At 45.4% G+C, this 17511-nt stretch overlaps 1 protein-coding gene across 1 annotated transcript in view; it reads left to right on the top strand.

Moving 5' to 3' along the window:
- pou2f3 (POU class 2 homeobox 3) overlaps window positions 1-17511 on the top strand; it is a 49962-nt gene that overhangs the window by 1498 nt on the left and 30953 nt on the right. The gene's annotated exons all lie outside the window — the stretch shown is intronic.

The following is a 17511-nucleotide window of genomic DNA, read 5'->3' on the forward strand; positions in this document are numbered from 1 at the left end:
GTAGTGTGAGCCTCCCACGCGTTACGCACCCCCAGTGAGAGTCCTCGCTGTCAGGTGAAAAGAAGCGGCTGGCTGACTCCACATGTATCGGAGGGGACATGTGATAGTATCTATCAACCCTCCCTAGACCGGCAAATTTTGCACTAAGTCTGTATAACAAATGTTACAAGTACAGTACAACGAAAGGAAGTTTGGCATCCAACCAGAGTGCAAATGTAGTGATATACAATGTACAGGTGATTAAACTGGATATAAAATATACAAATTAGTACTACTGAGTGTAGTCCTAATTAGTATGTACAGAGTTGTAATGCCAATATGGACAGTGATACAGGTACAAAGACAATATGGTAGTAGTCATACTGGCCAGCAGCGTAACTAGTAAGAGTAGGTAAGGGATATGTACAGATATAGTATCTACAGATACCGTATGTAATAGGATTATGTGCAGGTATGTACAGACAGATGTGGATATATATTTAAACGGTATATACAGCATTATTGTACATACTATCATACAGAGTTATGGGTTATATGCAGGTGGTTGCATTATGCAGGTATATTCAGACAGATAGGGATAAATATATATATGCTGTAAATATAAATAGATACATGTCTATATATGGTATATACAGCACTATTGTACATGCTGTCATACAGAGTTATATGGGTAGACTATAGTATGAGGCAGGTAGTTAAGATTATTATAATTACTATGATTACAGTGTAGGGCAGTTGTAGACAGTGAAAGCAGTAGGTAGGTATGCCTATACATTGAGTATAGGCAACAGAGCCTAGGATGTATAGTCAATGGAGTCAGAGTTCAGAGTATAGGGGGGGGGGGGGGGCTGTCATCATGGCACAGAGTTCAGGGAGATGACAGCTGAGGGAACAAAGCTGTTCCTGATTCTGAAATTCTTGGAGCAATTATGAGACATAATTGAGCAAAGGAATGGCCATCATACTCTTGTACTCTTAAACTTGTACACTCACTCATTCAAAGTTCAAAATTCTAAGTTTTCCAAATATGAATAGACGCCAAAACACAATGTTTATTACAGATTCATGACTAGGAAGATTTGACACACAGTGCTGAGCCACATCTCAATCATCAGGTTCCCAGATTTCAGACGACGACTACTTTATGTGGCATATACTGTTGACCTGCTATCTCCCACTAAAGATCCTAAAAAATTATACAAAAATGGTTTTATGATGGACCTGTAAACATTTTTATTATTTCAAATCCTTACTTTTATTACTACTTACATGTTGTGTTACTGGTGCGGTGCCCATTCGGAGGGCGTGAACGTTCAGAATGTGTGCTCGTTCGGAACAGGCCAAGGAAGTCAGAGGTAAGCGACAGCTGTGATTGGAGGATCAAGAAAAGAGGGCAGGGTTTTGAGACAGGTCCATTGCTTGGCTCCCGGTAGGGTCTAGTTTTTTACCAACGGATTTCCAGTTCCGTGTTCGCATTCTGCGATCTGATTGGCCACTGGCGTTTCTGGCCATCTGATTGCCCACTGTACGTTTCTGGTCATGTGACATGTGCGCCCAATCGCGTGACGCGCCCATTTCCGCCTCGAACAGCCTGCAAACTACCTAACGCCTAGTTTATCACTGGTTAAGCTTAGGCGACTCTTTCGAAGTTGGTTAAGGTTCGAGTTTGGAATCAGGGCTGGTGTTCTATCGCCATGCTCTAAGACAAACTCTAACCTTAACCAACTTCGAAAGAGGGCCTAAGCTTAACCGGTGAAAGAAATAGGCGTCACACGATTGGCGCGACCAGAAACGTCGGTGGCCAATCAGAGCGCAGAGCGCGAATGCGGAACTGGAAATCCGTTGGTAAAAGTAATCAGGCCTCCCGGTATTGCTGCTTTGCAGCGTTGTGGAGACCCACAGAGTCACTGCTTGCAGCGTTGTGGAGACCCACGGAATCGCTGCTTGCAGCGTTGTGGAGACCCACAGAGTCACTGCTTGCAGCGTTGTGGAGACCCACGGAATCGCTGCTTGCAGCGTTGTGGAGACCCACGGAATGGCTGCTTGCAGCGTTGTGGAGACCCACGGAATGGCTGCTTGCAGCGTTGTGGAGACCCACGGAATGGCTGCTTGCAGCGTTGTGGAGACCCACGGAATGGCTGCTTGCAGCGTTGTGGAGACCCACGGAATGGCTGCTTGCAGCATTGTGGAGACCCACGGAATGGCTGCTTGCAGCGTTGTGGAGACCCACGGAATGGCTGCTTGCAGCATTGTGGAGACCCACGGAATGGCTGCTTGCAGCATTGTGGAGACCCACGGAATGCAGCGTTCTCGATAACCGCTCATCTGATTGACATCATACTTGACACTGCACTCTCTTACCAATACATCCACCGAGCATGGGGCCGATCCGATGAACAGTTCTCGAGATATGCAAAGGACAGACAGATAGACAGACATTCCTTCCTTTATAGTTAGATGTTATCAGGCCAAGTGTTCCTTTATTAATCCCCTTGGGGAAATGCAGGTGCAGCATGGGGAAGGGGGAGGGGAGGTAAAGGCAGAAAAGATAATCATATATAGTTAATAATAATGGAGTAGAACATTCAATCAAATGTCATTTTTACGTCATTAGAGGGACATTGGAGTGAGCTGCTTATTCGACTGCAACTTGACAAATAGCTTAAATCAAGACTGAGGAAAGCAACGTATCACTCTCTCTGAGTGACGTGTACTATCCTCACCGCGCGGCTAAAGAGAGGATGTGTTTAGCGTCGGTTGGTGCAGACCAGGACGTGCTGCAGGCTGTTTGCAGAGAAGAACAACGTACTGGCCCCGGGGGCCCTGAGGGACACCGCTGCCATTCAAACAAATACGGAACCAAAAACAGCAAATGTGGAACTTGGATCCAAAGAGAAAGAGCAGCTTGCGTGAGAGTGGAAGTGGACGTTTTTTTTTTTTTTATCTTTATTTGATGGCAATGTGGTGCCAATGGTGTATGTGGAATTCTTACTTCCAGTAAAAAAGAAAACACACACACACACACATTTAATTTAAGAGTAGTTTGTTTTAGGACGTCATGATTCTGAGGAGCTATGTAGCAGCAGACCTCTCCTCCTTACAGCACACGTCTCAGGGTCACAGTCAGGGTTTTCACAAAGCCTACAACAAATATAACTTTAATTAATAATAACGAGTGTCATATGCGAAGCATTCTCGTATAGATTGAACTGGTCTTACGCATAGTGCCACGACCCGTGAGTGTGAGTGAATGACGAATAAATGAAGGAATGAATGAGTGAGTTCTTGACACTTTGGCGGTTATAGAGGTGCTTCGCATCTAAAATATATTATGTATATAAAAAAATTACATGTTGAAAACCACAATAATATGTTCCTATTTTGCAGTACACAAGATAAAGTAGGTCACATCTGTAACATTTCCCACATGACATCATGCAGAAGGACCTCTTTCAATCTAATGCTTACCAGAGATGTGCTTATCAGTCTTCAGGAAATACCTTTACAGCATGGGGGGGGGGGGGGGCATTAAATAACCATCTAACTAAATCTTGGTTGAATGAAGAAGCCAAACACAAATTAATTGACTAATTACAGGGGGAAGCCCTACTTAAATCTGCAGTATGTACGTTCGTCTAATTAACATTTTGTTTGAATCTTTTAGACGTTGTGACCTATGAGTAGTTTCAATAACCACCACGGCCCCCATACTGACTAACCTTCTGATGGTTTGAGCTCAGCCGAGGCTGCTGGCCGATCATGGAAGCTCTCTCACACACACACACACACACACACACACACACACACACACGCACGCACATTATTTTGTATATAATATAATATGAATAACTTTGTGTCATTTATTTAAATGAATGACTTAATGTTTTTGACACTTTGATTGAAACATTCAGGCCCTGTTCCCTGAGGTCTCCTTATTCCCTATACCTACCAATAATGTTGACGGTCAGTAGAGTCCTTTCTCAGCACAACCCATGCTGTTATTCAAATGTATACCTGCTGCAGCTCTGGCTAGTTAGCCAGAAAACCACTGCTGAGTCGGTGGACAATATCCTGCTCCACGGTGCACAGTCCACAGTAGCTTCCAGGGCTTATTTCAGGGCTTATACAGACCGGGCCATAGCCCCATTGACTTCACATTGGTTTTGTGGCTAGCTAGCCAGAGCCGAAGGTATCCAGTATGAAGAACTGCATGGATTGTGCTGAGAAACGGTTGACAACACCATTGCTAATGGAGGAAATAGGGCTAGGGGTCCAAGATTTTGAACTCACCCTTTAACACTTTCTGCGCCACGCTTAATCCCCATCTCTCCTGTGATATTCGATCGGCATTGCAATTCCAAAAAATATCAAAGGATCTAAAAACTTAATATTACGTGTTTGGCGCTCAACCGCTGGCGAGCAAACACGTAATATTACGTGATTGGCCGTGAATGAGTTAAGGGAAGAATGACCAAACAAATGACAGCATCCTTTATGCTGTGTTGTGTGAGAGCTTTTGTGTTTTCTGTAAGTGTCTGTGAGTGTGTGTGAGTGAGTGAGTGAGTGAGTGAGTGAGTGAGTGAGTGAGTGAGTGAGTGAGTGAGTGAGTGAGTGAGTGAGTGAGTGAGTGAGTGAGTGAGTGAGTGAGTGAGTGAGTGAGTGTGTGTGTGTGTGTATGTGTTTGTACTGGATTACATGGATACATGCAGGTGAGCACGCGTGTGCGCATGTTTTTGTGTGTCTGTGAGGGTCTGTGTGTGGGTCTTTGTGGAGTGCACCTCCTCAGGGTCTGTAAACATTCAAAGCAAAGAGCATTAAAAGAAGTTGGCTGCAGGCCTGTGAGCTGATTTGCATGGCTTGGTGATTTCCATACTGGAAGTTGAGCTGTAGAGGGGGGCAGGGGTAACATTTCCATAGCATGGCTCCAGTAGGCACGGTGCCCATCATCATAGACTCCCACAGCTCACATTTGACATTCAAATGATGCAAGATTACATGAAACAGCAGACCTTTGAACTCCTCCCCCCTTGCTTACTCTGTCTGTATCCTCTCTCCCTCTTACTCTGTCTGTATCCTCTCTCTCTCTCTCTCTCTCTCTCTCTCTCTCTCTCTATCTCCTGCCCTGAGTGCAGATCAGAATGTCATGTTTTTGTTGTCCGGTGGACATAAGTGATGTGTTTTTTATGTCACCAGCAGAAAACAGTCGTTTATTTGGAATAAAGAGAAGACAAACTCAGTTGTTAGTATGCGTTTTTTTTTTATCTACCTTTTCTCCCCATTTTCAATTTTTCTCCTATCCCAATTTCGTATTATCCAATTCTCCCCTCCCCTGTCTCGAACGTTGCTAGACTATGCCTCCCACTGGTCGGCTGCAGTGAGGACGAAGCCTTGCATCACGTGTCCCCTCCGGTACACGAGGAGGCAGCCATCACATCTTTTCACCTGAACAGCGCGATCTCTCAGTGGCGAGGAGTAACGCGTGGGAGGCTTACGCTGCCCCCGATACTTCCTGATTCTGCTGCACAGGCGCACCAACCGACCTGTGCAAGTCGCTGTCCACAACGTCCAATCCCCACCCACCGGCTTCCCACCCCCTAATACTGCCAATTGTATTAGTATGAACGACCAGCCAAGCCGGAAGCAACGCCGAGAGCTGGGCTCGAACCCAGCATCTCCTGCGTTAGTGGCGAGCGCCTTGCCCACTGCGCCACTTAGCCGCCTGTTAGTATGCGTTTCTAAAGTAAATATAAATAAGTAACATTTAAAAAATAAAACAAAAGTAAGTTCAAATCAGTGAGTAAAAGCAGGGTTGAAAGTGTGGTGTAAAAGTTTGTTGAAAAGGAATTGCAGATGTCGGGAATCCGACCGTGCTCAGATCCTCTTTACTGTAAAAAGGGGGATCTGTCGTGACAAATAATTTAGTTCTAGGCGCGACAGCAACGACTGCTTATCACTGATAGTTGTCACCAAAAGAACACAGGATTAAAAGAACATATTGCCACTTTAAAATTATTAATTTACACATACAACGTAATTAATTTAGCCTGTATGCATACAGATTCTTTTCAGTTCATAAATGGGAAATAATCCTTGTCATAACTCATAAATAACTCACAGTTTCTTGAGTCTGGCGTTGTTGTACTTTATCTATTTAGTGTTACTTTTGGGAGTAGTGGGGGAGAAATGAATGAATGAAAACTTTATTTAACAGATTGCAGAATGGGTACAATACAGTACGGCGCAATACACACAATTGTTAAGGGGATGCAGACCAGAGAAAGACTTTCGTCTTGTTTACATCAGGGTCCCCCATTTTCAATTAATATCGACATTTATGACATACACAACATACGCGACATTAGGGATTAAGAACGAGCCGCCTCGGAAGAAGACGGCCGCTGCTGCTGAAACACCCGCCTTGCGTCGCCTCGCTGGCTCTTCCGCTTCACAGCGCGGCAGCGGGCGATAAGGGGGGCGTGCTAGCCGCGGTCACGTGGGCTTAGTGGCCAATCAGAGGAACCCGGAAACCGAACTGCGTTGTATTTGGCATAGACGCATCCCAAATACCTGCTGACGCCATCTTGAAAAATTTACTTTTGATCCAGAGCACCTAGAATCATGTATGAATACACTTTTTTGTGTAAGTCAACCATGACGATTCCAATTCTGACATCAGTTTGACTCTATGACATCAATTTGAAATCCAAGATGGCCACCATCCAGTAGAGCAAAAATGTAGATAGACAGTAGAGCGAAAATTCCCAATAGCTAGCTAGCTAGCAACAACAACTAGTTAGCTAATATAGTCATTGTAGCCCTGTGTTTGGGGTTTGTTAACCCTTGTGTTGTGTTCGAAAGCCGTTTCTTTTAGGAGTTATTTTGATGATGTTCTGAGCTTGTGCTCAGCCTTCTGTTTCAAAAGGTATCTTGGACCACGCCATCTCGCCATTCCTTGACATGAAGAACTCCTGTTGACCTCGCTCATCCAGGCCTTCTTCTTCAACAGACTGCGAGAGTGTGTGTGTGTGCGTGTGTGTGTATGTGCGTGTGCACATGTGTGTGTGCGTACGTGCGTGTGTGTGTGCATGTGTGTGTTTACGTTCAAGAATAATATGAGTGTCCATATTCTGTGAGAAAGGTTGAGTTCCCGTGGGGGGAGGGGTGCCAGAGGGATTGGGAGAACAGGTGCATGTTGCAAAAAGTAAGTGTTCCCGTGGAGGAAAGAGGTGGGGGTGGGGTGTCTAAAGATCAAAGATGAATCTTGACTGACCCAAATTTGACACAGAGTTACCCACAACATTTAAATGCATGCTGGGTATTTCCAGGGTTCTATGTCAGAGTAAGGTTAGAGTTTGAAAGGAAGAGTTGCACAGTGTAGATGCATAACAGCTTGAAAATGGAAGAAATCACTCAACTCACAGGGACAAATAGACAGTGCATAACCCATCAGTTTACATGTATCCTTCAGTGTGGCGGGCTTTGTGATGAAGCCACCGATTCCATTACCTCAATTGAGAGGTGGGAAAATATAAAGAATAAGGCACTGTTATGGAGCGGTCTTGACACGTTCGGAAACGTCCATGCAACTGTGGATTGGGATAAAGGTCCCGTCGGACAATGTATCCATAATACATGTAGGTTGACCTTATGGAATGCCAAGAAACTGGAACAGGCCAAGAAAAGACGGAAAAGACGAGAGGTTGATGAAAGCCAAACTTGAGTCTTCGTCTATGTCTGATGTTTGTTCCCCAGCTGCGGCTCCAGCTGCCAAGCGGCTGAGATCGAGTCTTGGGCTGATAAAACCAAATGTGTCTGGTGCTGTAAGACAGAGACGTCCAAGCACCCAGAATCAAAGCTGGTACTGATCTCGTACGATCACGCATGGGCAGCTTTCACGAGCTGGTTGAAATATGTGCGTAATTACCAGAACATTTGTGAAGATGACAAACTCCCACACATGCACAATGTCACTCCCCGTGAGGCTCAGACTATCTTCTTTGACCACATCAGAACAGTTATCTTTGAGGAACAGGAGCTAAGATCACTGCAGAGTCTCCTCCAAGACTACAGCTCTATAATTTCTCGGTATGGATTCCCAACATCTGGGGTCAAGTCATCCTACATCAAAGACATCCTGACCCGGGAGTTTGAGAGCAAGATCGGCTTCCACTCCCGCCCTCAGAGGAGCCATAGCGATCTAGTCTATGCCACGTCTGGGGGGCGTGTATGCTTTACCCAACGCAGTTGTGTTTCCACGTGCGAGTTTTGCGCTCTGATTGGCCAGGTCATGTGACATGTGCGCCAATCGTGGGACAGCAAGTTCAGCGCCTATTTCCGGGTCTAACAGCCTGCAAACTACCTGCCGTTCTATCGCCATGCTCCAAGACAAACTCTAACCTTAACCAACTTCGAAAGAGTGCCTAAGCTTAACCGTCGAAAGAAGGGCAGGCGTTCTATCGCCATGCTCCAAGACAAACTCTAACCTTAACCAACTTCGAAAGAGCGCCTAAGCTTAACCAGTGTAGACACTTGCGGTCCCACGATTGGGCGTACATGTCACATGACCAGAAATGACCTGGCCAATCAGAGACGCGGAAACACAACTGCGTTGGGTAATGCATTCACGCGTCTGGCGGTGGTTCATATGTCGAAGCAGCACTCTCCTCCATCGGTGTCAGCAGTGAGCAACTGGTACGTAATGTGGCCGAGCGGCTCAGGGATGACATCAAGTCAGTCAAACTTGTCCCATGGCCACCGAGGGTCGAGGAGCTAGAAGAGGAGGAAGAGCTTTCGCCTCTCATGGTGCAGCTGCTATCTGCTTTGCGGGGGAAGAAGGGGGTAGATCTGACTCCAAGCACACACTCTCTCACCTCTCTCATAACACAGTACGTCATAAAGCGACCCACCACTACCGCCATCAATGTCACTGTCACCCTTCATGGGATGACTCGAAACAAGGAGCTTGTTGACTCTTACCGGGCTGGGCATGGGGATAAGCTACCAGAATGTGCTTCTCCTGCGTGATGTCTGGACCATGCATGACCTTGAGCGGTGTTCGGTGTGTCCTGGCGGGATCGCTGAGGGAGAACCACGCATCAGTATCATTGACAATAACGACTTTCTCAATGACACCTTGACAGGAGGGGGTACTGCACACCGCTGTAAACTGGATGTTTCTGCAACGTCTAGAATGTCTTGTACAGGACTATGAGGCAAACATCCAGGTTGAGCATGCGTGCATAAAAGATGCCAAGATTGTGTCGCAGGCACTGACTGAGAAGGTGTCTGAGATGCAGGCAGTTATGCCGTATAGGACGCGTGAATATTTTCCCTAACGGAGTTGCACTTCCGCGTTCGGTTTGCACAATCTGATTGGCCACTGACGTTTCTGGTCATGTGACATCTGCGCCAATCGTGTGACGCCTGTTTCTATCACTGGTTAAGCTTAGGCACTCTTTCGAAGTTGGTTAAGGTTAGAGTTTGTCTTAGAGCAGGGCGATAGAACACCAGCCCTGATTCCAAACTCTAACCTTAACCAACTTCGAAAGAGTCGCCTAAGCTTAACCAGTGATAAACTAGGCCTGCGTTAGGTAGTTTGCAGGCTGTTAGAGGCGGAAATAGGCGCAGAAACAGGCGTCACACGATTGGCACAGATGTCACATGACCAGAAACGTCAGTGGCCAATCAGATCGCGCAAAACCAAACGCTGAAGTGCAACTCCGTTAAAATATTCACGCGTATAGGACCATCAAGCATGGTGAGCCTCCCATCCGCCCTAAGCCCACTATGTCAATAGGCTTGTTCAAGATGGGATAGGCGGATGCAGATCTGCGCAGGTTTTACTACTGCCTCGCCAAGCGCATTGCATGACGGTTAGAATGTTGTCCGATTTGCTCTGAAAATCTGACGAGGCGAGGCGTGGAACTCCCGCGGGAGCGAGCCACAAGCAGCCTTCAGAGCGAGGCGCCACAGTACCTCTCACTCGGCTGCTCCCGGCTGGGAAGCGACTTGCTATGGTCGGGCAAAGCGCCTATTGGCTCAGAAAAGTTGTCAGTCACCAGCCACGTGACAGCCAGGGAGTTATGAGACGTTTGATTGATTGATTGAAAACTTTATTATGTTATGCGTTATCATCATATCATCATGATAAACTTCAAGCTGTCAGACACACACACACATACACACATGCGTCGTCTGTTTTGCCTCAATACTGTATATATAATTCTGTTTTGCCTCAATATACACAGTATACATATATATATATTGATGCAAAACAGAATTATTCAGCAGTGTGTTGTGTGTGCATGCGGCCAGGAGCGCGCAACAAGATGGTATATGAATAGTATATTCCACTATAGCAGTATATATGGTGTGTGCTGTACATTTGAATCTGATCTAATTTTGCCATCGCATTATAATGAGCTGGACAGGTGTGTAATGTGTGTGTGGTGACGTGAAAGCGTATCTGCCATACGAGACTAGGCGAGAGGCTCTCGTGAAATCGGCAGTGTCCGCCCTTTTAACTCCTCCCCCGGCTTCACTCGGCTACTCTCGTCTACTAGTCGAGGCAAACCGAAATCCATCTCGAACAAGCCTAATGACAATGACAGACGATAGACTGGGACCCTGTGTCTGGAGCAGAGTAGGTCCAGAATCACTCATTAACGTACCGACAACAGGGTCATTGTGATCAGGACAAAACACAAACTTCCTGTTTATCAATTTCGCCATCAAATTCTATTGATGTTATTTGCCAACTTGCATACACGAAATTTGTCTTTTTGCTTGCTCATACAAAGAAGACAAAAAACAATACATCTAGCACAAATGACCTTGTTATTATACGGTCTATGCCTCAAGCAGCTATACTAAATGATCGATATGATCTATTACAAAAACAGCATTTGAAAACACCGTAAATTGCATTATTATGAATCAGCCTTTAGCAGCTGCAGTACTTATATTCACCACTAGATGCCACCCATATACATTGAATAGACTTTGGTGACGTCACCTTTTTAAAAGACAAAAGCCCGATTGGTCCTTCCAATTCTCGCCGGGTGCGGTGGCGCGCGCCTGTAATCCAAGTTACTGGGAGGCTGAGGCTGGCGGACCGTTTGAGCTCAGGGGTTCTGAGCTGCAGTGGACTATGCCGATCGGGTGTCCGCGCTAAGTTCGGTATCGATATGGTGCTCCTGGGGGAGCCCGGGACCACCAGGTCGCCTAAGGAGGGGTGCACCGGCCCAGGCCGGAGACGGAGCAGGCCAAATCCCCCGTGCCGCTCAGTAGTGGGATCGCGCCTGTGAATAGACACTGTAGCTCAGCCTGAGTAATACAGCGGGACTCAGTCTTTTCATGCTTTTTTTTTTTAATTTTTTTTTTTATTAATGCCACACCGTTTCTACGTTCACACTGCTTGCTTTCATATTAGCTCAGTCTGACAGTGGGTGGTTTCAACACCACTCTCTTGATAAAGATATGAGCGATGTGAATAAATAGTGCCTTGGCCCACCCTAACTTAAATCCCTGTCAATGTAAAGACATACATTTGGTTATTTTGACAAAATATTACAACAAAACAAGACAAAATGGCATGTTCATGACTGCCTCCTACTGGATATCTGGGGTAAATACAACCCTTTTTCTGAGCACTTTCCAAAGACGTTCACTAGTAGGCACTGTTTCACCAACAGACTGATTGATTGATTGATTGAAAAGTTTATTAACAGATTGCAGAATGGGTACAGTACAGTACATCTCAATACATACAATTGTTAAGGGGATGCAGACCAGAGAAAGACTTTCGTCTTGTTTCCACCAGGGTCCCCCATTTTCAATTCATCATAACATATATGACATACATGACATACAGATAGACAGTACTGCTACATCTATACATTTATGACATATCAGATTTGCAAATACAGTACTGTTTGTGATACAAAAGTGTCCAGAAAAGGAGTGTATATACATTTGGCGTAGAAACTGTACATTGGAGGAGGTTGGTGGGGTGGGGTTGGGTGGGTTGGGTGAGGGCTGTACATTGGAGGTGGGGGGGGGGGGGGGTTGGGTAGGGGACACACACACATTTTACACTGTACATTGGAATATTGACAAAGCCTTACTTGGTCATTTACTGTACAACTAGGTTAGGACATTTGTAGGGGCCAGTTTCGAATTGCAGTCTCACGTAGGTGTTTTTTGAGAGTGTTTTTGAAGGTGGGTAGTGATTCACATTCCTTTACAGCTTTAGGCAGGGCGTTCCACATTGATGTGGCATAATTGCGAAACGTGTTTAGTCCCTTGTTTGAGCCGAATCTGGGTTTTACATGATTTGTGGAGCTCCCTCTGGTGTTGTGATCGTGGTATTCACTGACCTTTGGGAAGTATTTTGACATGTACATGGGTACCTTGGTCGCGTAGTGTATCTTGTAGACCAGGCCCATTGCAAGTTGCTGTACTCTGTCGTCTACTCTAAGCCATCCTAGGTTGTCAAAGTGGGCAGGGGTGAGGTGGGTTCTAGGAGTCAGGTCAAGTAGTAGTCTGACTAGCTTGTTTTGAGATGTTTGTAATTTGTTTTTTAGTGCCTTTGAGGTGCTTTGGTACCATGAGGTGCAAGCATAGTCGTAGTACCCTTGAATGAGTGCTCCTGCTAGAGTCTTCAGGGTATTCTTGTTTACCAGAGAGGAGATCCGGTACAAGAATCGCGTTCGTTGGTTGACTTTTTTTATTACATTGGATGCCATTTTGTCACAGGAAAGATTAGCCTCTAGGATGGAACCCAGGTAGGTAATTTCATCTTTCCTTGTGATAATATTGTCACCCACTGTAACCGAGAAGCCGTCGGTCTTGCTGAGTTTGTTATTTGAACCGAAGAGAATGGACTCTGTTTTGCCCATGTGTAATGATAGTTTGTTGTCGGCGAGCCATATGCAGATTTTGCCTAGTTCCGAGCTGAGGGCTTTTTCAACCTGTAACTTGTTCTTGTCAGAGACCAGCAGGGCTGAGTCGTCCGCAAACAGGAACAAGTTGCAGTCACAAGCTGACGACATGTCATTTGCATAAATTAGGAATAGTAGCGGTCCTAGTATGCTTCCTTGTGGAACACCACAGCTCACTGTGAGGGGGGGGGATAGGGTACCGTTTACTTCCACCATCTGTTCCCTCCCCTCCAGGTAGGATTGTATCCAGCTCACTGATAAACTATCAAAACCAATTGCTTTTAGCTTGTCAATCAGAATGGTGTGATTGACAGTGTCGAAGGCCTTTTGTAGGTCCAGCATGACCATGCCGCAGTATTTGCCCGCGTCCACCTCTTGTTTGATGTGGTCGTTCAAGTAGAGAAGGCATGTGTCAGTGGAGTGGGATGTTCTGAAGCCAGATTGGAATTCGTAGATTAGATTTTTTTCCGCGAGGTACTTTTCGATCTGTTCGTATACTATTTTTTCCATGACTTTCGAGATGGATGTAAGGATAGAAACAGGGCGGTAGTTACCCGGGTCTAATTTGCTGCCCTTTTTGTGCAGGGGTGTTACTCTCGCAATTTTGAAGTCCTTGGGGACGTGTCCCTGTTTTATGGAGAGGTTTATTATGTGTGTGATGACTGGGGTGATGGCTGCTGGAGGGGATGTTGTCATGGCCAGTGGCCTTGTTTGGTTGGAGGGCGCTCAGTTTTTTGAGTACCTCATCTGTAGTTACTATTTCCAGTTTGAAGTCGTCTTTGTGGACGCCTAGGTTCATGTAGTATGCTACTATGTGTTCTACCCCATACTGCCCTGAGTGGGAGGGTAGTTTGTTTACCAGTGTTGTGGCTATGTTTGTGAAGAACGTGTTTAAGTAATTGGCTACATCCAGCTTGTCTGTGATGAGCGTGTTGTCCGTCTTTATGTTTATGTTTGAGAACCTGGTTTTGAGTTTTTTACTGCAGCCTAGTTGATTGTTGAGTAATTTCCAAAGTTCACGTGGTTTGTTTTTGTTTTCCTCGGTTTTGTCATTGATGAAATTTTTTTTAGCAGTTTTGATCATGGAGTTTACGTCATTTCTTAGTCTGTTTCTTTCTAGTTTGAGTTCAGTCACGTGGTCTTGGAGTTCACTGCTCGTGCTTTTGGTAAGCTTTGACTGACTTTTACGAAACTCAGAGCATTTTTTGTCTCTGGCTTTCATAGCGGTCAGTATTTCAGTGTGCATCCATGGCTCAGCGCGATTTTTTACCCTGGTGGTTCTTAGGGGGGCCATTTTGTTTAGTATTGATGAAAATTTGGTTTTGAAGCCAAGCCAAGTTTCTTCAACCAGTGTACCATTGAGTTCATCTGACCAGTCCAGACTCTCCAGTTCAAGGTTAAAGGCCTCGCTAGAGTAGGTTTTGAGGTCTCTAGATGTGACTGTTTTGTGACAGCCAGCCTTTAGTTTTAGCTTTTTGCGGGTACAGAATATCATGTAATGATCACTTAACCCGCATGCTATAACCCCTTTACTGGAGATCTTGGACTTGTCAGAGGTCAGTATGAGGTCAATGGTAGTCTGAGTTGATTCACATATCCTTGTGGGTTGGGTGATTAGTTGGCTGAGGCCGTGCAGATCACAAAACCTATTGAAGGATTTGAAGACGGGTGCATTTTTTTGTTGCATATCCGTGTTCCAATCCCCAATAAGAATTTTTTCCGCATCCTCAGCTCCAGCTAAGCACACATCCAAAGTATCATAAAAGCCAGTTTGATCTGGCGGTCTGTATATTGTGCCGACTAGAACAGATTTTGCCCTTTCAAATAAAATTTCCACCCATACGGTTTCAATTGCCTCATGATGAAGGTCAGTACGGGTAATGAATTTGGTGTCCTTATGTATGTACATACAAACACCACCTCCATACTGGTTTCTGTCATTACGGACTATAGTATAGTTCTCTATTTCTATTTCAGGGTCTGTTACAGATGGATCAAGTTTAGTTTCAGTAAAGCAAATTATGTCTACCTTACCGCTCATAAACAGGTTTCTTAATTCGTCCAGCTTATGCTTAATGCTGTTTACATTAAGGTGAAAGATGTGTAGTCCGTTTTTATTAGCTGTGTTATTGATGTCTTCGAGTTCCAGGTAATGGTCTTCTGGTGCTGCTGTGGGGGAGGGAGGGGGGGGGCTTTGTTGTTTTGTGTTGCGTTGCTGATATCCGCACGCTAATGACGCCACACGCGCTCCCGGGCATGCATGTTACACGCACACGCACACACACACAGGAGTGGTGTGTGGTGTGGAGCAGGAGTTTAGAAGTTCAGAAACACTAGGTAAAGACAAACTGTAATATTGTCAGATGATCTGCCAGATGCCTGTTTGCCTGAGAGGGTCACACTATGACAGTTTTATATTCTATGGCAAACACAGGAAGGTGCCTTGGGCAGAATGTTGGTCCCCAGGCGCTGAACCATGGCTGCCACTGGTCCTAACTGGTTGGGTCGGGTTAAATGCAGAGGACGAATTTCGAGTATATGTCAAATGTGCTTGATAAATAAAGATAACTTAACTTATGTCATTCTAGTTTAAATGGAATAGTTATGGACAAAGAGATATTTGGTACGATTTATTTTTTATTATATATCGTCATGATTAGTTTCAGGCTGCCAGGTTAGGTGAGAAGTCTACCTGGTTACTCTTGTCACTCTCATGCAATCTTTGAGATGTGATCATAAAGAAGTGATGTTGTGAGGTCACACACCTGAAGATGCCCATTATCTGTCTCCCATGCCTGGATACGATGGGACCAGATGACTTTTTCCTGTTCTCCATCTCTTCACACGATGCTCACATGCACATTGTGGCTGGACTGTGTCCAGACTACGTAGCATTCAGATCTCAATACCAGCACGGCAACTTGTTTAGGCCAACATTATGGGAAACAAGCTTACCATCTTCTCCCGAGTCAGATAAGAAGATAGATACCTATTGCGTTCAGTAGAAAGCCATCTGGCTGCAAGCTAGCCTAGCTTAGCACAAATGGAAGTGGATACGGATGGTTTGTGCTAATAATGTTGGCGTGCCCCTTTAACTCATTCAACGCCATAGCCAGCGCCCATCTCTGCTCTCTAGCGCAAGCTTTCCCTTGCCTATATATATATATATATTTTTAATCCTCTCTTTCTCCGATTTCTGTTTTCTCCCCGTCCCAATTTTTTAGTCGTTATGCCAATTCCCCCCCTCCCCTACCTGGTTGTTGTGCGCATGTTCTCCTACTGGTCGGTACAAGGGAACCCTGAAGTCATCCGCACGCTTCCTCCGACACGTGCGGTGACAGCCAGTGACTCTTTTTTCACCTGGCAGCGAGGACTCTCATTGGTGAAGTGTAACGCGTGGGAGGTCACGCTGCCTTCATCAAGTCCTGCCTCCGCTGAGCAGGCGACCAGACCTGACCTGTAGGCGTTGCTGTCCACAACGCCAGATTCCCACCCATGACTTGCCCTCCCCCTAACCCAGCCAAACGGGTTAGTATAGCGATCAGCCCAAGCCCCAAGCAATGCTGACTCCGGGAGTCGAGACCGCAGCCTCTTGCATTGGTGATGAGCGCAATCTCCGCTACGCCACCTGACCGCCCCCCATTGCCTATTTTCACAACATTTCACGATCTTTGCGTATCTATTGTATATTCTATATTATAGCTATGGAGAAAGTAGTTGGGCTCATTTGACAGACACTATTTGTAGTCCAATATGTAAAAAAGAGTAAATTCTTTCATGTATACGTTTGCATGTTATCCCGTGGTGAATATTGTATAGTTTCAGAGTAATCTGGGCTAATTCCTGGAAGCTGAGTTATGGAGCGCTATGTGCATTTTGCGAAAGTCGTTTGCGTTGCTCGCCTGGACACGATATTATTTCCAAAACAAAGGTATATAATAGGTATTATGTTTCATCATGAAGGCATAAAAGGGGGGGGTGTCGTTTTGTGATGCTCTGATAGTCAGCAACGGCATACGTTTTTAATACTACATACGTTTATTTGTTGTGATCGATGTGAAATCATTGTAGGATCAAAGTAGGATTGATGTCATATAGTCCTTACCTTTGCTAGGAGTTATTCCAAAATGAATATTCCAATTGTCTGATCGCGATTTCCAGTATTGATGTCCATCGGGGTCCCTGACATGAAATGGCACAAAATATGCATCAAGTGTGCTGGACGCGTTCCAAGTTGCTCGAATGATGCGTTTCACTTGTCTGGGTCCAAATTCTCCGCCCGGACCATATAATATGTAACACACAGTGTGAAATAAGGTTTCAAAGGGTAGGCGATACTGCCACCTAGCAGGATTCGGCCGGCATTGCACTCTCGAGGTCTCAGAATGAGTTCCAATGATAACACTGAGGTCCGTGAGAGTGTACTAAAATAAAATATCTAAAAACGTAATATTTACGCATTTGACGCTCAACGGTTTGGCGAGCAATATTACGTGGTTGGCGCAGAATGAGTTAAGGAAGCCATCTGGCTCATTGGATCACAATGTGAGCAAAATCAAATTTGGTACAG

The sequence above is a fragment of the Notolepis coatsorum genome (assembly GCF_963971535.1).
Source record: "Notolepis coatsorum genome assembly, chromosome: 8".
Taxonomy (NCBI): Eukaryota; Metazoa; Chordata; class Actinopteri; order Aulopiformes; family Paralepididae; genus Notolepis; species Notolepis coatsorum.